Raw genomic sequence first — 18801 nt, forward strand, 5'->3', positions numbered from 1 at the left:
GGGCGGTGGAGGCAGGTTCTCTGGATATTTTCAAGAGAGAGCTAGATAGGGCTATCTTATCTTATCTTGTCTATTTTTACAGTTTTTAATCTTTATATTTGCTTTTAAGATCGATACACACTGCGTGTGCTCGCAGAAATCTGTGTTGGATGACTGCTTATCAGTACATTGTCCTGTCTGTATGTTGAGCCACGTCAAAGAAGGTTTTCTGTTACGACAGACAATAAAGTTTCCTGAATCTGAATCTGAATCTCTTAAAAATAGCAGAGTCCGGGGATATGGGGGAGAAGGCAGGAACGGGGTACAGATTGGGGGTGATCAGCCATGATCACATTGAATGGCGGTGCTGGCTGGAAGGGCCGAATGGCCTACTCCTGCACCTATTGTCTATTGTCTATAAGCTGATAAACGACATTCTGTTTCCTCCCCACCAGAATATGGATCCCAGCCACGGGAGGAGGACGAGTGAGAGAGCATGAACATGTGTGTGTTTCTACGTTCCAAAGACCAAGCACTGCTGCTGTCGACAGCACAATATATCCACATCCAACTATTACATAGACTAGATATATCTACCCTTTAGTATTGTCTTATAACCACCACGGCACGTTAGTGGAACCTGGTATATATATTTTGTAATTATGTGTTCCGATCTTCACTTCTGTGATATTTATATTTGTGTTTTTAGTTGAATCTTCTTCTGTGGCGAGTTCTCCCTTATAGAGCTCGGTCAGTCAAATTCCCAACTCTCCTTATTTAAGTTTTTTTTAATTATTTACGATTTCTCTCTCTCTCCCTCCTCGGGCAGAGGAGGTTTGAGGCCTTCAGTGGAGAGGGGAAGGGGGAAGGGGCTAGAATGAGTTCTCCCTTCCCTTTCTCTCCAGTCTCACCTCCTCACTTCTTCCCAACAACCTTCAACCCCCCCGACCCTCGGAAAAGGGACTGAAGAAGGGTCTCGACCCGAAACGTCACCCCCTTCCTTCTCTCCAAGAGATGCTTCCTGACCCGCTGAGTTACTCCAGCTTGTTTGGGTCTGCCCACTCCTGTATCCCATGGAATCATTCAGAGGTCATGTCCAGGTATGAAGAGGTCAGACTGTTGACCAACCCACCACCCCCTTCCCCTCATTTACAGTCCCCAGAGCCTACCCCACCCCCTCATCTTCACTCCCTAATAGGTTATAGGAGCAGCATCAGGCCATTCGGCCCATCTACTCCGCCATTCAATCACGGATGATCCATCTTTCCCTCCCGACCCCGTCCTCCTGCCCTCTCTCCCAGTTGCCCCCCGACCCCCGTGCGAATCACGACTGGAGGCTCCATCCCATCTCACTGTTTGGGTTACTGGGCGCTACCTCAGAATGGGGCGGTGGTGGGGGAGGGGAACGCACGGCGGTGCCGCGGGCTGAGTCGTGCGTGTGAGGGCCGAGGGGTTTGATGGCAGCGGAGGGGGCGCGGCGAGGCGTGGCGAGGCGTGGCGTAGCGCGGCCCGGCACAGCGCAGCGCAGGCGGTGATGTGGACTTTCCAAGAATAAAAGTGACAATCTTCCAAAATCGATTATCGTTCATTCTGACTCGCGATTCACGCTTCGCACCGTGCTCGCGGGTTCTAGGAGCAGGATGAGGCCGTTCGGCCCATCAAGTCTACTCTGCCATTTCAATCATGGCTGATCAGCCTTTCTTTCTCAACCCTGCCTTCTCCCCGTTACCCCTGCACTGGTACTAATCACCACATCATAGCTCACCCACAATCTGTCCCACGCCCACTTTCTCGATGCCAACTGTTGAGGGGCGGCGCAGCGGTAGAACAGCTGGTGCACAGCGTCAGAGACCAGGGTTCGATCCTGACCACAGGCGCTGTCTGTACGGAGTTTGTACGTTCCCCCTGTGACCTGCATGGAGGGGGTGGGGGGTCCGAGTGCTCCGGTTTTCTCCCGCACTCCAAAGAGTCAATAGACAATAGGTGCAGGAGTAGGCCATTCGGCCCTTCGAGCCAGCACCGCCATTCAATGTGATCATGGCTGATCATCCACAATCAGTACCCCGTTCCTGCCTTCTCCCCATATCCCCTGACTCCACTATTTTTAAGAGCCCTATCTAGCTCTCTCTTGAAAGCATCCAGAGAACCTGCCTCCACCGCACTCTGAGGCAGAGAATTCCACAGACTCACCACTCTCTTTGAGAAAAAGTGTTTCCTCGTCTCCGTTCTAATTCTTAAACTGTGGCCCCTGGTTCTGGACTCCCTCAACATCGGGAACAATCTTATATGTTTCAATGAGATACCCTCTCATCCTTCTAAACTCCAGAGTGCACAAGCCCAGCTGCTCCATTCTCTCAGCACATGACAGTCCCGCCATCCCGGGAATTAACCTTGTAAACCTACGCTGCACTCCCTCAATAGCAAGAATGTCCCTCCTCAAATTAGGGTGTTAAGTGTCAAAACGCACACCTTCAGATTCAGTGTTTGAGAAAGAACTGCAGATGCTGGAAAAATCGAAGGTGGACGCAATAAAATGGTGGAGAAACAGCCGGTGAGGCAGCATCTATGGGGCGAAAGGAACAGTCAGACTGAAGAAGGGTCTCGACCCGAAACGTCGCCAATCCTTTCTCTCCATAGATGCTGCCTGTCCCGCTGAGTTTCTCCAGCATTTTTTTGTCTACCTACAGATCCAGGGGCAGTTTCTTCCCAGCTGTTATCAGGCAACCGAATCATCCTACCACAAGCAGAGAGCGGAGGCTGAAATACTATCTACCTCTTTGGTGACCGTCAGACTATCCTTGATCAGACTTTACTGGCTTTACCTTGCACTAAACGTTATTCCCTTCTCGTGTGTCTGTAAACTGTAAATGGCTCGATTATAATCAAGATTGTGTCCTTCCGCTGAGAAGAGTTAGCACACAACAAAAGCCTTTCACTGTGCACCGGTCGACGTGACAGCAAACTAAACTGAACTCAATGGGAATCATGTGGATCGTGAGGGAAAGCATGCTGGAAGGGCCGAATGGTCGCTCCCTTGTGTCCTCGTGTTCTGTGAGATGTTTGGCACCCACTTCAGCCCTGGCAACATTTCAGACGCGTTTCTTTAACTGTGGTGTGTGTGTGTATGTGTGTGTATGTGTGTGTGTGTGTGTGTGTGTGTGTGTAGGCAGCAATTGATGAAACATTCTGACCGGCGACCCATCTCTCTCTCTCTCTCTCTATTTGTGACTTTTCCATCAGTTCTCTCTTCAACCTCCAACTGCATAGAAAGCAATCCAGGTTTGTCCAACCTCTCCTTATACCCTCTAACCCAGGCAGCGCCCAGGCCACTTCTCAAAGTCTTGGGGCATCATCGCTCAATGTGACGGCGAGCCAAAGCATTCACTAGATGCAGATTACACAAAAAAAGCTGGAGAAACTCAGCGGGTGCAGCAGCATCTATGGAGCGAAGGAAATAGGCAACGTTTCGGGCCGAAACCGAGGGTTTCGGCCCGAAACGTTGCCTATTTCCTTCGCTCCATAGATGCTGCTGCACCCGCTGAGTTTCTCCAGCTTTTTTTGTGTAACCTTCGATTCTCCAGCATCTGCAGTTTCCCTCTTAAACACTAGATGCAGATGCCAGTCGGAGTGGTGGCTTCGTGGCTTGTTTGAGGAACGAAAGAGGAGGGAGGAGGAGGGGGGAGAGGAAAGAGAGGGGGTAAAGAGGAAAGGGGGATAAGAGAGAGATGGGGGAAGAGAGAGGCTGTTATCGTAACAATTGTCAATAACTCCGGACAAGGGCGAGGGCGAGGGAGAGGGAGGGAGGGAGAGAGGGAGAGAGGGAGAGAGGGAGAGAGAGAGGGAGAGAGAGGGAAAGAGATAGAGGGAGGGAGGAGAGAGAGATAGAGGGAGGGAGAGAGAGAGAGGGGGAGAGGGAGGGAGAGAGAGAGGGAGGGAGGAGAGAGAGGGAGGGAGAGAGGGAGAGAGAGAGAGGGAGAGAGAGAGAGGGAGGAGAGAGAGAGAGAGAGAGAGAGAGAGAGGGAGGGAGGGAGGAGAGACAGGGGAGAGAGAGAGAGAGAGAGAGAGAGAGAGAGAGAGAGAGAGAGAGAGAGAGTCTCTCTCTCAGTTCAGGGAGAGAGAGAGAGAGAGAGAGGGAGAGAGAGAAAGAGAGAGAGAGAGAAAGAGCGAGCACTGAGCCAAGACAGGAAAAGGGGTCAGCGCTGAGTTGAGTGTAGTTGCTGGAGCCGGAAGCCGCGGGTGAGTGAGACTGAGGGCTGGATCTGGATCGGGGAGGGTGGGGGGAGATTGGGCTGAACCGCGACCACCCGGAGTGAACGAGACCCCCCCCCCCCGGTGCCGCGGCATGTGTGACACTGAACCGGGCTGAGAGCGGCGTTGGCTGGGCGGTGCTGGAGCGGTTTCCCCGGGAGCTGGAGGGAAGGAGCGAAGCATCAGCGGGGCCGGTGAGGAATTCCGCTCCTCGCCACAATGTTGCAACTTTCCTCGGGGACTTCTCGTTACTTTTTGTTACATTTTTCTTGTTTGTTGCGCTTTTGTTGCCAGTTTCCCCGCAAGTTTCCGGCAACAGATACAATGTATCCGCGTTCGAATTCCACCCCCTTTGCAACAAACAGCGGCTCCGCGGGGTCTTAGAGCCGGTCGCCCCCTCGCCCGATCCAAGGGACTGGGGGGCATTCACCAGCTCCCCCGCTTCCGACCACACAGGCCGTTGTAGATATCGACATCGTTCCGAGAACTTTACATCTCCTTTGTAGAGGGGGGTGGCGGGGAAACCCGGCCCCGGGGCTGGAGCGGGGCTGCCGCCTCCGAATAAACGGCGCCTTCGGGAGCAGGAAAAACCGATCGAGTTTTGGACTTTTCAACCCCTGGGGGTAGTGAGTGTGTCTACACGGGGAGGGAGGGGGTGTACATCGTGTAAGATTTATTCCCCGGAACAATTCGGGACATTTCCCTCCCCCTCCCCCGCTAAAAATAATTCGTGAACGAGCGCAAATCCAGTTGGAAAAATTGAAAAGTGTTGTTGAAGATTCTTTGGAGTTTCCTGTTTCTCAGAAGGACAATTATCTACTCACTTCCACACCCGCGATAGTCCCCCACTCTTTGCCCCCCCCCCCCCCCACCCCCTCCCATCCCCTCCCCACCCCGTTACCCACCACGCATTTACACCAATCTACCCCCCCCCACCACCCCCCTCCTCCCTCCTTAATCCCCCACCCCCCTTCCCCACCCCCCCTCCTCCCCCCCCCTATTCCCTCCCCCCCCCCCCCCTCTCTCCTCCCCCCCCCCCTTCTCTCCCCCCCCCCCCCCCCCTCTCCCTCCATCCCTCTCACCCCCCCCTCCCTTCCCTCTCCCCCTCCCCCCCTCTCCCCCCCCCCCCCCTCTCCCCCCCTCCCTCCCGCCCCCCCCCCCCCTCCCCCCCCCCCTCTCCCCCCCCCCCCTCTCCTCTCCTCTCCCCCCCCCTCCCCCCCTTCTCTCCCCCTCCCCCCCCTTCTCTCCCCCTCCCCCCCCCCCCCCTCTCCCCTCCCCCCCCCCCCCCCCTCCCCCCCCCCCCCCCCCCTCCCCCCCCCCCCCCCCCCCCCCCCCCCCCCCCCCCCCCCCCCTCCCCTCCCCCCCCCCTTTCTCTCTCCCCCCCCCCCCCCCCCCCCCCCCCCCCTCCCTCCCCTCCTCCCCCCCCCCCCCCCCCCCCTTCTCCCCCCCCTTCTCCCCTCCCCCCCCCCCCCTTCTCTCCCCTCCCCCCCCCCTCCTCTCCCTCCCCCCCTTCTCCCCCTCCCCCCCTCCCTCCTCCCCCCTTCTCTCCCCCCCTCGTCCCCTCTCCCCCCCCTTCTCTCTCCCCTCCCCCCTTTCTCTCCCCCTCCCCCCCTTCTCTCCCCCCCCCCCCTCTCTCCCCCTCCCCCTTCTCTCTCTCCTCCCCTCTCCCCCCCTTCTCTCCCCCTCTCCCCCCCTTCTCTCCCCTCCCCCCCCCTTCCCCCCCCCCCTCTCTCCCCCCCCTCCCCCCCCCCCCCTCCTCTCCCCTCCCCCCCCCTTCTCTCCTCCCCTCCCCCCTTCTCTCCCCTCCCCCCCCTCCCCCTCCTCCCTTTCTCTCCCCTACCCCCCTTCTCCTCCCCCCCCCCCTTCTCTCCCCTTTGTTTTCCCTCCACGGCCACTGATTAGAAACATAAAAATTAGGTGCAGGAGTAGGCCATTCAGCCCTTTGAGCCTGCACCGCCATTCAATATGATCATGGCTGATCATCCAACTCAGTATCCTGTACCTGCCTTCTCTCCATACCCCCTGATCCCTTTAGGCACAAGGGCCACATCTAACTCCCTCTTAAATATAGCCAATGAACTGTGGCCTCAACTACCTTCTGTGGCAGAGAATTCCACAGATTCACCACTCTCTGTGTGAAAAATGTTTTTCTCATCTCGGTCCTAAAAGATTTCCCCCTTATCCTTAAACTGTGTGACCCCTCGTTCTGGACTTCCCCAACATCGGGAACATTCTTCCTGCATCTAGCCTGTCCAACCCCTTAAGAATTTTGTAAGTTTCTATAAGATCCCCCCTCAATCTTCTAAATTCTAGCGAGGACATGCCAAGTCTATCCAGTCTTTCTTCATATGAAAGTCCTGACATCCCAGGAATCAGTCTGGTGAACCTTCTCTGTACTCCCTCTGTGGCAAGCTGCTGAATATTTCTGGCACTAGCTGCTTTGATTATTTGTCCAATGTAATTATTTAGCCGTGTGGCCTGATTCTGGGCCTGTGACTCAAGAACTCTGTCACCAGCCTTGACTAATGATGAGTGTTCCTGACGGCACTGGGCCTGTACTCGCTGGAGTTTAGAAGGATGAGGGGGTACCTCATTGAAACATACCGAATAATGAAAGGCCTGGATGGAGTGGATGTGGAGAGGTTGATTCCACTAGTGGGAGAGTCCAGGACTAGTGGTCATAGCCACAGAATTCAAGGACGTTCCTTTAGGAAAGGCTTGAGAAGTAATTTCTTTAGTCAGAGGGTGGTGAATCTGTGGAATTCTTTGCCACAGACGGCTGTGGAGGCCAAGCCGATGGATACTTTTAAGGCAGAGATAGATAGATTCTTGATTAGTACGGGTGTCCGGTTTGGGGGGAGAAGGCAGGAGAAAGGGGTTGGGAAGGAGAGATAGATCAGCCATGATTGGATGGCGGAGTGGACTTGATGGGCAGAATGGCCTAATTCTGCTCCTATCACATGGCCATATGAACTTGGCTATATGTGGCCGCCAAGGAACGCAGGGGCGATACATACTAAGGGACTGTGGTACACTGTGAAATCGACAGAAGGATGGAGGGTTGGGTGTTTATGCGTGCTATTTTCGTGATATTTATTTTAGTAGTTTATCTTTTAATATTTTATCTTGTATGTATCGTTAGCTTTTAGAAATGTTTGAATGGTGCACTGACTGGCTGACATTTTTAAAATTTCGTTGTACATGGTTCATGTTACAATGACAATAAAGAAACTATTCTTAATTCTATTCTATTCTAACTTGGCATCAAGTTCCAGGTACTTGCCCCTCTCTGTAAAAATGTAACCTTCCCCACACACCTCCTTTAGATTTAGCCCCACTCACCTTAAAGCTAAGCCCTCTAGTCTTTAAAATAAGATCATACAAGTCATAGGAGCAGAATGAGGCCATTCGGCCCATTGCGTCTACTCCGCCGTTGAATCGCGGCCGATTTATCTTTCCCTTCCTACCCCATTCTCCTGCCTTCTCCCCGTAACCCTTGACACCCGTACTATTCGAGAATCTGTCGATCCCAGCCTTAAAAAAAAAAAAGTTCTGACTGTCTACCCTATCTATTCCCCTCAGCGTCTGACTGGTGAAGAAATAGAAATAGATGTTTTTTGTTAAATGCTGAAAAACAAGGAAGTTGTGTTAGGGGGCACCTCATTGTGTCACTTCATGGAGAACTGTTGGCCTGAAGAAGGGTCTCGATCCGAAACGTCACTCATTCTTTCCCTCTGTAGATGTTGCCCTGCCCTGACCCACTGAGTTACTCCAGCATTTAGTGTCTAATATCTTTTTGTAGCTGTGTGGAACTGCATTTTGTCACATAGTGAGCAATCAGGGAGGCAAGTCATATGGTGACATTTTATCTTGTGAAAATAGAAACATATTGAGAGAGATTTGAGAGAAATGCTCGTGTTTATTTCGAGAGAGGGTTCGAAAACAAAGACAGGGATGTAATGCTGAGGTCGACACAAAACGCTGGAGTAACTCAGCGGGACAGGCAGCATCTCTGGAGAGAAGGAGAGGGTGACGTTTCGGGTCGAGACCCTTCTACGTGCTGAGGCTGTCGGGCACCATCTGGTCAGGCCGCATTTGGAGCATTGTGAGTAATTTTGGGCACCATATCTGAGGAAGGATGTGCTGGCTCTGGAGAGGGTCCAGAGGAGGTTTACAACAAAGATCGCAGGAATGAGTGGGTTAGTATATGATGAGCGTTTCATAGTACAGAATGGCCTGTACTCGCTGGAGATTAGAAGAATGAGAGGGGGGACCTCATTGAAACGTACAGAATAGTGAAAGGCTTGGATAGAGTGGATGTGGACAGGATGTTTCCACAGGTGGGCGAGTCCAGGACTAGAGGTCACAGCCTCAGAATTAAAGGACGTTCATTTAGGAAGGAGACGAGGAGGAATTTCTATAGTCAGAGGGCGGTGAATCTGTGGAATTCTTTGCCACAGGCGGCTGTGGAGGCCAAGTCAGTGGATATTTTTAAGGCAGAGATAGACTGATTCTTGATTAGTACGGGAGTCAGGGATTATGGGGAGAAGGCAGGAGAATGGGGTTAGGAGGGTGAGATCAATCAGCCATGATCAAATGGCGGAGTTGACTTGATGGGCCGAATGGCCTAATTCTGCTCCTATCACTTATGACGGTATGTATGAGTTTGGGCACTGAGTTGTATTAAGGCATCTCAGCATCAGGCCAGAGGCTAGATTGCAGGCGGAGGAGCAAGCTGAATGGTGGAGCCAGTATAACTGTGGAAACAATGTTGGCATCGAGGCTGGAGTTGGGATTCTGACCGAGACCCCAGGACTCGTGGTGGGGACTCTGCGGGAGAGGTGGCGCAGCGGTAGAGTTGCTGCCTCACCGCCGGAGACCCGGGTTCCATCCTGACCACGGGTGCTGTCTGTACGTACGTCCTCCCCGTGACCTCGTGGGTTTTCTCCAGGTGCTCCGGTTTCCTCCCACACTCCTGTATGTATGAAGATGCCGTACAGTCTTGTCGGTTAATTGCCCTCTAAATTGTAAAATGTCCCTAGTGTGTATGAATAATCCCAGTGTACACGGTGATCTCTGGTCAGCACCGACTCGATGGGCCGAAGGGCCTGTTTCCATGCTGTACCTCTAAAGTCTAAAGATATTTTCGCTGGGGAGAAGGGAGGTGGGCTTATTTTTCATGTGGTCGATCTTTGGGGTGGGGGGTGGGGAGGGGGAAGAAACAGTCCCAATCTTTCCCCCAAACTCATTTTGATTATTTACCCAGAATATAATCACTTAAAGCTCAGTGGGTCAGGCAGCATCTCTGGAGAAAAGGAGTAGGTGGAATTTCGGGTCGAGGCACTTCTTCAGACTGGATTATTTTAATCTGGTTCCCGTTCGAACGCCTGGTTCCTGTTGAACTTGCCTCCACCGTACTGTCAGCTCCTATCAGGCCCCAGCTTGCTGCTTCAAACACAGGGAAAATGTTCTCCATGTTGGGGGGGGGGGGAGAGTCTCGAACCAGGGGTCGCAGTTTAAGAATAAGGGGCAGGCCATTTAGGACTGAGATGAGGAAAAAACATTTCACACAGAGAGTTGCGAATCTGTGGAATTCTCTGTCACAGAAGGCCAATTCATTGGATGTATTAGATAGTTAGATTTAGCTCTTGGGGCTAACGGAATCAGGGGATATGGGGAGAAAGCAGTAATGGGGTACTGATTTAAGATGATCAGCCGTGATCGTATTGGATGGTGGTGCTGGCTAGAAGGGCCGAATGGCCTCCTCCTGCACCAATTTTTCAATTTTTCTATGATTCTCCTTCTCAGTTTTGTTTCTTTAGCTTTTCATCCGTGGCGGCTGGTTCATGCCGATGCCACTGCAAACAGTTTCTCCCTGCTTGTTCTGCCAAACGCTATTCCAATCCCTTTCGCACTCCTTTTAACAGCCTCCAAGAGGAACACCCACCCTATCCTCTCCAGCTTGTCCACGTTACTGGGGGAGCGTTTGCCGAGACCACCCCCAGTGAAGGCCCAGCTCCCAGCCTCCGGCATTCCCTCCCCTCTCCTCATGGAAAATAACTCTGGTTGTACATGTTGGCCGGTTTTCCACTCGCAGATCGCAAAGTCCAATTCCTTTTCAGTTTGACTGAATGCAGTCATGTAAAGAGTACAACATTGAACAGTGCCCGTGTGGAGAGTACACAGCTGCAGGATAGACACAAGTCGGCAAGTCAGGCAGCATCTCTGGAGAGAAGGAATTGGAGACGTTTTGGGTTGAGACATAGAAACATAGAAAATAGGTGCAGGAGGAGGCCATTCGGCCCCTTTGAGCCTGCACCGCCATTCATTGTGATCATGGCTGATCGTCCCCAATCAATAACCCGTGCCGGCCTTCTCCCCATATCCCCTGACTCCTCCAGCCCCTAGAGCTCTATCTAACTCTGTCTTCAATCCATCCAGTGATTTGGCCTCCACTGCCCTCTGTGGCAGGGAATTCTACAAATTCCCAACTCTCTGGGTGAAAAAAAGTTTTTTCTCACCTCAGTCTTAAATGACCTCCCCTTGATTCTAAGACTGTGTGGCCCCTGGTTCTGGACCTTCATCAAGGGTTGATGGAACTTTCTCAAGCTGCAACTTTGACTTCCACTCCGATGAGATCAACACAGGAGCTGGATTGCCACTCCGGTAACATCTTGGTGAAGAGATTAATGAAAGGGGAAGCACGGTGGCTCAGGGGTAGAGTTGTTGCCTTACAGCTCCAGAGACCCTGGGGTTTAGTTTCGGGATGCGGTGTGCAATAAGGGGCCCTTCGGCCCATCGAGTCTATACTGACCAGCGACCATCTGTTATCTTAGTTTCTCATCTTACGCACCAAGGGGCAATTAACCCGGAGACAATCCACGGGGCCACAGGGAGTCAAGAATATGTCCCACACAGAGCAATGACATTCTTACTTCCAGCAGCAAGTCCGTGCAAACTCCGTACAGACAGCACCCACCCATGGTCAGGATCGAATCCGTGTCACCTGCACTGTAAGGGAGTTAGATGTGGCCCTTGTGGCTAAAGGGATCTTATGGAGAGAAGGCAGGGATGGGATACTGAGTTGCATGATCAGCCATGATCATATTGAATGGCGGTGCAGGCTCGAAGGGCCGAATGGCCTCTACTCCTGCACCTATTTTCTATGTAAGGCAGCAACTCTACTACTGTGTCACTGTGCCCCCACCCCCTCACACCCCCCCCCCTTTATATTCCCCCCCCCCCCCCCCCCCCCCCAAAACAAATCATCCTCTCATCCCTTTTGTACATTTCACACTCGACTTGAAAACTATGTCCGCTAGTTCTTGAACCGTTTCCGAATGAGAACAGCTTCCCCTAATTAAACCGGCTCTGATGACGTCCGCTTCTTTTGAAAATAGAAATCTCCTGCCAACCCTCTGGCCTCGATGGGGGGGACCCGCTCCATATTGTCCAGTCAAATGTTTCAAGTTGGAACCGTTCTCGATCGTGTAACTTCACCCGCTCTCGAAGCTTCAGGCCGGGTGACCAGGCTTGGACACCGTGCTCCACCTGAGGCCAAAGCAACTCTCATCACAGTTCACAACTGTGTGTCTTCTTGTGTGTTACGCAGAGTTTTTCTATGAAGGTTATATGGAAACCTTCAGTCAATGCGTTCCCATCCATAGATTCTTTTTACACCCCCAGCGGCATGAACATTGACTTCTCTAACTTCGGATAGCCCTTGCTTTCCCTCTCTCTCCATCCCCTTCCCCTTCCCAGTTCTCCCACCACTCACTGTCTCCGACTACATTCTATCTCTGTCCCGCCCACTCCCCTGACATCAGTCTGAAGAAGGGTCTCGGCCCGAAATGTCGCCCATTTCCTTCTCTCCAGAGATGCTGCCTCACCCGCTGAGTTACTCCAGCTTTTTGTGTCTACCTTCGATTTAAACCAGCTTCTGCAGTTCTTGCTTGCACATATATCCACTCAGTCCAACCCAGATCCCCATTGTAACTACACTTGCTTCATGACAAGTTGCTTACACAAACTGGAGAAGCAACATCGCATATTATACTTGGGTAACTTGCGACCCAATGGCATGAACATTGAATTCGACAATTTTAGTTATCTACATAACCTTCCCCCCCCCCTTCCCTCCCCCCCCCCCCCTACATCCACTCCCCTCTGCCCCACCTGGAATCGCACCTATTACTTCCCCTCCCCCCTGCATTCCCTCCTCCAGCTTCACAATTCACAACTCTTCCATTCTTTTATCTGGCGCCCTCCGTCCTTTTCAAGTCTGCTCTTTGTCCAGCCATCTGTCTTATTAAATAATTCTCCTCACCTGTGTTGGTCTCTCACCTGTGTAGGAAGGAACTGGCAATGCTGGTTTATACCGGAGACGGGCACTGGAGTAACTCAGCGGGTCAGACAGCATTTTACAGCCAGTCTGAACAAGGGTCCCGCCCCGAAACGTCGCCTATCCACATTCTCCAGGGGGTGCTGCCTGACCCGCTGAGTTACTCCAGCCCTCTGCTGTTCGCTGTAGGTGTAACCCTGCTCCCATGTGCTGTCGAGTGACACCAACATGCGCAGTGCCTGCTCTGTCCTAAAACCTCTCGAGGTGTTTCACCTGGCAACAGAAGTTGGAACAGATGAAAGGAAACTCTGTCTGGGCAGGGTTGATGGGGAAGGGAGTGATGCTTAATGTCACCAACACATCAAATGGAAACATACATGGAGAGGGTGACCATCATGGAGAGACCCTCGGGCTATCTTTGATCGGACTTGATCCCGCACTAAATGCTATTCCCGTTATTCTGCATCTGTGGATTAAATTGCCTCTAGTGTGTGCAGAGATGGATGGGGAATGTGGGATAACAGATTTAATGTTCAAGAAGGAACTGCAGATGCTGGAAAATCGAAGGTAGACAAACGATGGAAATAGGCAACGTTTCGGGCCGAAACCCGAGGGTTTCGGCCCGAAACGTTGCCTATTTCCTTCACTCCATAGATGCTGCCGCACCCGCTGAGTCTCTCCAGCACTTTTCTCCTACAGATCTAATGTGATGGGGCGGCATGGGCTCGGCGGGCCGAATGGCCTGTTTCACTGCCGTGTCCCTCTAATGGCGCCATCTATCTGATATTGGAGCAGCCTGTTCCCATCTCAGCCCTCGCCTTCAACCACATATATGTCTGTTATCCCCTCTGTCGCTATTAGGCTCCATCTGTTTAACAGTTCACTGTATCCCTCCTGAGGTCACACCTTCCCTGGCCAACAATGGGTCTACCAGGGCACCCCCCCCACCCAACCCCAAATTTCAGCCTGAAGAAGGGTCCCGACTCGAAACATCACCCATCCATTTTTCTCCAGCAATTCTTCTTCAATCACTATAGAAAGATTGTTCCCGGTGTTGGGGAAGTCCAGAACAAGGGGTCACAGTTTAAGGATAAGGGGGAAATATTTTATGACTGAGATGAGAAAATCATTTTTCACACAGAGAGTGGTGAATCTCTGGAATTCTCTGCCACAGAAGGTAGTTGAGGCCACAGTTCATTGGCTATATTTAAGAGGGAGTTAGATGTGGCCCTTGTGGCTAAAGTGAGAGAAGGCAGGTACAGGATACTGAGTTGGATGATCAGCCATGATCATATTGAATGGGCCGAATGGCCTACTCCTGCACCTATTTTCTATGTTTCTGTCTCTTACCAAAATGCTACTGGAGTAACAATTCAGATCTTGTGTTGAACTCCTAGGAGTTGAAGTCAAAGTTGTAGCCGTCTGAAGAAGGGTCTCGACCCAAAACATCGCCCATCCTTTTTCTCCAGAGATGCTGCCTGACCCGCTGAGTTACTCCAGCACCTTGTGTCGATCTACAGTGACTTTTGTTTACTGATGCTTAGTTTCGAGAAACAGCGCGGGGGAAAAAAGGCCCTTCTGCCCACGACCAGATCCCCGCACATTAATACTATCCTACACCCACTAGGGACAATTTTTACATTTGCCAAGCCAATTAACCCACAAACCTGTACGTCTTTGGAGTGTGGGGTGAAACCGAAGATCTCGGAGAAAACCCACGCAGATCATGTGGGAGAATGTACAAACTCCGTACAGACAGCGCCCGTAGTCAGGATCGAACCTGGGTCTCCGGAGCTGCATTCGCCCTAAGGCAGCAACTCTACCGCCCACAATGGTGTGGAGAGGTTTTGGTCGTTGGGGTAGAGTGATGTGGGGGTGGGGAGGTGAATGTTTGTCGCTGAATAGCACTGGTGCATGTTACTAGTGTGTACGCTGTATAACAATGGGTTTCAGTATATCTTTCACCTTGGAGTGTGTTAGTGTGTCACGATCTAACACTGGGATACTTTGCTGGTAAGAGCAAGATTTGTTTTGCTCCCCAGTTCTTCCGGCTGGTCAAAGCGACATGTTTGTTGTAAGTTACAACGATCACAGTCTCAGTCCAGTCCAGAACTGCAAGGAGGTGGATGCTTCCCACCTTTAGACTTGACACAAAATGCTGGAGTAACCCAGCAGGACAGGCGGCATCTCTGGAGAGAAGGAACGGGTGACGTTTCGGGTCGAGACCCCTCGTTAAAACAGCATCTGCAGTCCGTTCCTGCACAATGAACCCCACCTTCTGTACACTGTGGACGGACCAGTCATGTGCAGTCTCTCCATTGACGGAGGGAAAAAAAAAACTGGGAGAAACTCAGCAGGTCGGGCAGCATCTGCGGAGAAGATGGATGGGTGACGGTTTTGGGCCGGGACCCTCCTTCAGACTGATTGTAGGTTGGGGTGGGGGGGGATTGGAAGCAAGAAAAGGCGAGGAAAACTCGGGTCTGGCAACAGATGACCCTGTGCGGGAGGGTCCCTGATGGGCTGATTGTTGGCTAGAGATAGTGTGATCCCAAGAGTGATTTAGGCCATTTGGAAGAATGGGCTGAAAGATGGCAGATGAAGTTTAATGCTGATAAATGCGAGGTGCTACACCTTGGCAGGACAAATCAAAATAGGACGTACATGGTAAATGGTAGGGAATTGAAGAATACAGTTGAACAGAGGGATCTCGGAATAACCGTGCATAGTTCCTTGAAGGTGGAATCTCATATAGATAGGGTGGTAAAGAAAGCTTTTGGTATGCTAGCCTTTATAAATCAGAGCATTGAGTATAGAAGCTGGGATGTAATGTTAAAATTGTACAAGGCATTGGTGAGACCAAATCTGGAGTATGGTGTACAATTCTGGTCGCCCAATTATAGGAAGGATGTCAACAAAATAGAGAGAGTACAGAGGAGATTTACTAGAATGTTGCCTGGGTTTCAACAACTAAGTTACAGAGAAAGGTTGAATAAGGACGGGAAACGAAAGGGGGGGGGCAGTGTATGTAGAAATTATCTAAAATGAGGGAAGTCAATGTTCATACCGCTGGGGATGAAGGGAAATGTAAAATAGATCATTGTTGGCTCGGAGAAAGGACCAACAAAGCAGACTGGGATAAACCATGAATGAGGACAGTCAGATTAGTCCGAGAACTGGGATGGAGGGGGGGGGAGGGGAAAGCAAAGGGTACTTGAAGTCGGAGAAGGCAATGTTCCTACCGCTGGGGTGCAAGTTGCCCAAGCGGAATATGAGGTGCTGCTCCTCCAATTTGGGCGAGGCCTCACCCTGACGGTGGACGGGGCCCAGGATGGAACGGGCCAGTGTGGGACTGGGAAGAGGAGTTAAAATGGTCGACAGCCGGGAGATGGCGTAGGCGCGCGGAGCGCACGTGTTGAGCGAAGCGGTCGCTGGGTCTGGCCGGCACGTGACGAGAACGCTCTTTGCTGCCCCTCCGATGCTAAACTATAAACTAAACTAAACTAAATGACAGGGAGGGCCACGGGAGCACAAGTGGCATGTGCCTGCATGCCCGGGAGGCGGTAGAACTTGCAGTACTGTACACACTGGGGTGATGTACTGGTGGGGCTGCCTTGCCCAGGGTCTCCCACAGCTGTGTGTGTGTTTGACCGAGACTTGGGGCTGATTCACTGACCCACTTTATCCCACTTGGGCCTCTATGTCCAGTCAGCAGGGAGGGCATCTGGATGGTGAGGTTCAGAGATGAGCACGGTAGCTACAGATAGAGACATAAGTGCCTCTGGCTCTGAGCCATGAGTTCCAGCAAGTCAGGTACTGTAGTTGTTGGCCCGGTTCTGAAGTAGCTCTCGGCTTGCCGGGACTTGAACATGCTCGGAAACATTCGCCGAGGGAACTGTAAGCCATCAGTGTTGGGCTGGAGGAGAAAGTTTGTTGGCGTTTACTGGTGGTATATTACCTGGAGTCGGTGAGTGAGCCCTCTGCAGGAATGGTTGGCATTGACTTGAAACTCTCTTCCAAACCACATGATTTCGCCACCATGAGTGTGGTGGGCCGAATGGCCTGTTCCATGCTGTATCTTTCAAACATTTGATCACATTGAACGGACCTTGGGGCAATGAAAGATTCATGTCATAGGAGCAGAATTGGGCCATTCGGCCCATCGAGTCTACTCAGCTATTCAATCATGGCTGATCTATGTCCCCCCTCTCAACCCCATTCTCCTGCTTTCTCCCCATGACCCCTGACGCCCGTACTGATCAAGAATGAAACAATATCTGTCTTAAAAATATCCATTGACTTGGCCTCCGCAGCTGTCTGTGGCGAAGAATTCCACAGATTCACCACCCTCTGATTAAGTAAATTCCCCTTCATCTCATAGAAACATAGAAACATAGGTGCAGGAGTAGGCCATTCGGCCCTCCGAGCCTGCACCGCCATTCAGTATGATCATGGCTGATCATCCAACTCAGTATCCCGTACCTGCCTTCTCTCCATACCCTCTGATCCCCGTAGCCACAAGGGCCACATCTAACTCCCTCTTAAATATAGCCAATGAACTGTGGCCTCAACTACCCTCCGTGGCAGAGAGTTCCAGAGATTCACCACCATCTCCTTTCTAAAGGTACATCCTTTTATCCTGAGGCTGTGCCCTCTGGTCCTAGACTCTCTCGTTAGTGGAAACATACTCTCCACATCCACTCCATCCAGGCCTAGCACCATTCGGATAAGTTTCAACATAGTCCCCCCCCCCGTCCTTCTAAACTCCAGCGAGTACAAACCCAGTGCCGTCAAATGCTCATCATATGTTTAACCCACTCATTCCTGGGATCATTCTCATCAAAGTTTTCTAAAAGCAAAGAGTACTCCCCTAAACACAACGTCATTGGTGAGAATCTCAGGCAATGGGTAATTTGATTTCGAGTAACCAGAGCAAATAACACAAGAGTGGCCCGCGATTGTCAATATTGTCACAGGGTTCCAAGAGAGAGCGCAAGGTGATTTTTATTTCCTCATTCTCCAAGACTTCCTTTGTTTAGTTTCGAGACACAGCGCGGAAACAGACCGTCCAGTCCACCGAGTCTTTGCCGACCAGCGACCCCCGCACACTAGCACTATCCCACCCACACTTTGCGAATACAATTGCAGTTCGGAGCCAATGACCCTACAAACTCGCACGTCTATGGAGCATGGGAGGAAACCGGAGCACCCGGGGAAAACCCACGCAGGTCACGGGGAGAGCGTACAGACACGCACCCGTAGTCAGAATCGAACCCAGGCCTCTGGCGCAGTAAGGCAGTAACACTACCGTTGTGCCATCGTGCTGCTTGTGGAATAACTGGAAGGGGCTTCAGAATGAAGCAGACTTTAGACTTGTTCCCATGTAGTTTCATGCACTGATTTTACTATTGAGGTTGGTTCTGCGTTGGAATATGACACCCCTATACAAATGCTGCTTGCTCAAACTGTAAAGCACAAGGGCAGTGGGTACATTGGACTTTCCCTGCCACCCATTGATGTATAAAGACCCACCACTACCTGGCTTTGTCTGCCTGTCCTCGCCATGCAAAGCCACACCACCATTTCGTCTCAAAGGGTCGATGTTTTCCCCCCTGCTGTTCTTGAGACGAGGAACGATACTGCCCGTAACCCAGGGCAACACGTGGCCTTGGGAGGAACTGGGTGAAAGCAATCTTGTTCTTATCAGTAAAAAAATATCCCAGTGTTGTATGGTGACGCACTTTCATCACCCAGTGTAACAGATGTACGGAGTGTCAGTGTTGTACAGGGCCAGGCTTGTACACACCAACAATGTGTTACTCAATGTCCGATCTCCACACCTCCTTCCACTGATGGTACCCAGTGTTACATCATGGTACACTTGCAACCCCCCCCCACCCGAACCCCCCCCCCCCCAACCCGAACCCCCCCCCCCCCCCCACCCGAACCCCCTCCCCCCACCCACCCCCCCTCCCCCAGTGTAATAGATATACTGAACCCCCCATTATTATACAGTTGCATATTATATACCAAGGGGCTGGCACGGTGGAGCAGCGGTAGAGTTGCTGCCTTACGGCGCCAGAGACCCGGGTTCGATCCCGCTGTTTGTACATTCTCCCCGTGACCTGCGTGGGTTTTCGAGTCGTGCTACCTCCTCCATGGTAGGTTAGTCGGAGACTAAACCTTCGGAATTCGGCCCATCTAGTGTACTCCGCCATTCATTCATGGCATATCAA

General features: G+C 51.8%; 2 protein-coding genes across 2 annotated transcripts in view; both read left to right on the forward strand.

Annotated features, from left to right (window-relative positions):
• Window positions 1-1470, forward strand: part of cpamd8 (C3 and PZP like alpha-2-macroglobulin domain containing 8) — a 116402-nt gene extending 114932 nt beyond the window's left edge. Inside the window, 1 exon segment of the mRNA XM_055658393.1 lies at window positions 435-1470. The gene's annotated coding sequence lies outside the window, so the exon portion shown is untranslated.
• Window positions 1471-4246: 2776 nt separating this feature from the next.
• LOC129711044 (unconventional myosin-IXb-like) overlaps window positions 4247-18801 on the forward strand; it is a 124091-nt gene continuing 109536 nt past the window's right edge. The window contains 1 exon segment of the mRNA XM_055658394.1: window positions 4247-4421. The gene's annotated coding sequence lies outside the window, so the exon portion shown is untranslated.

The sequence above is a fragment of the Leucoraja erinacea genome, chromosome 29 (genome assembly GCF_028641065.1).
Source record: "Leucoraja erinacea ecotype New England chromosome 29, Leri_hhj_1, whole genome shotgun sequence".
Lineage (NCBI taxonomy): Eukaryota > Metazoa > Chordata > Chondrichthyes > Rajiformes > Rajidae > Leucoraja > Leucoraja erinaceus.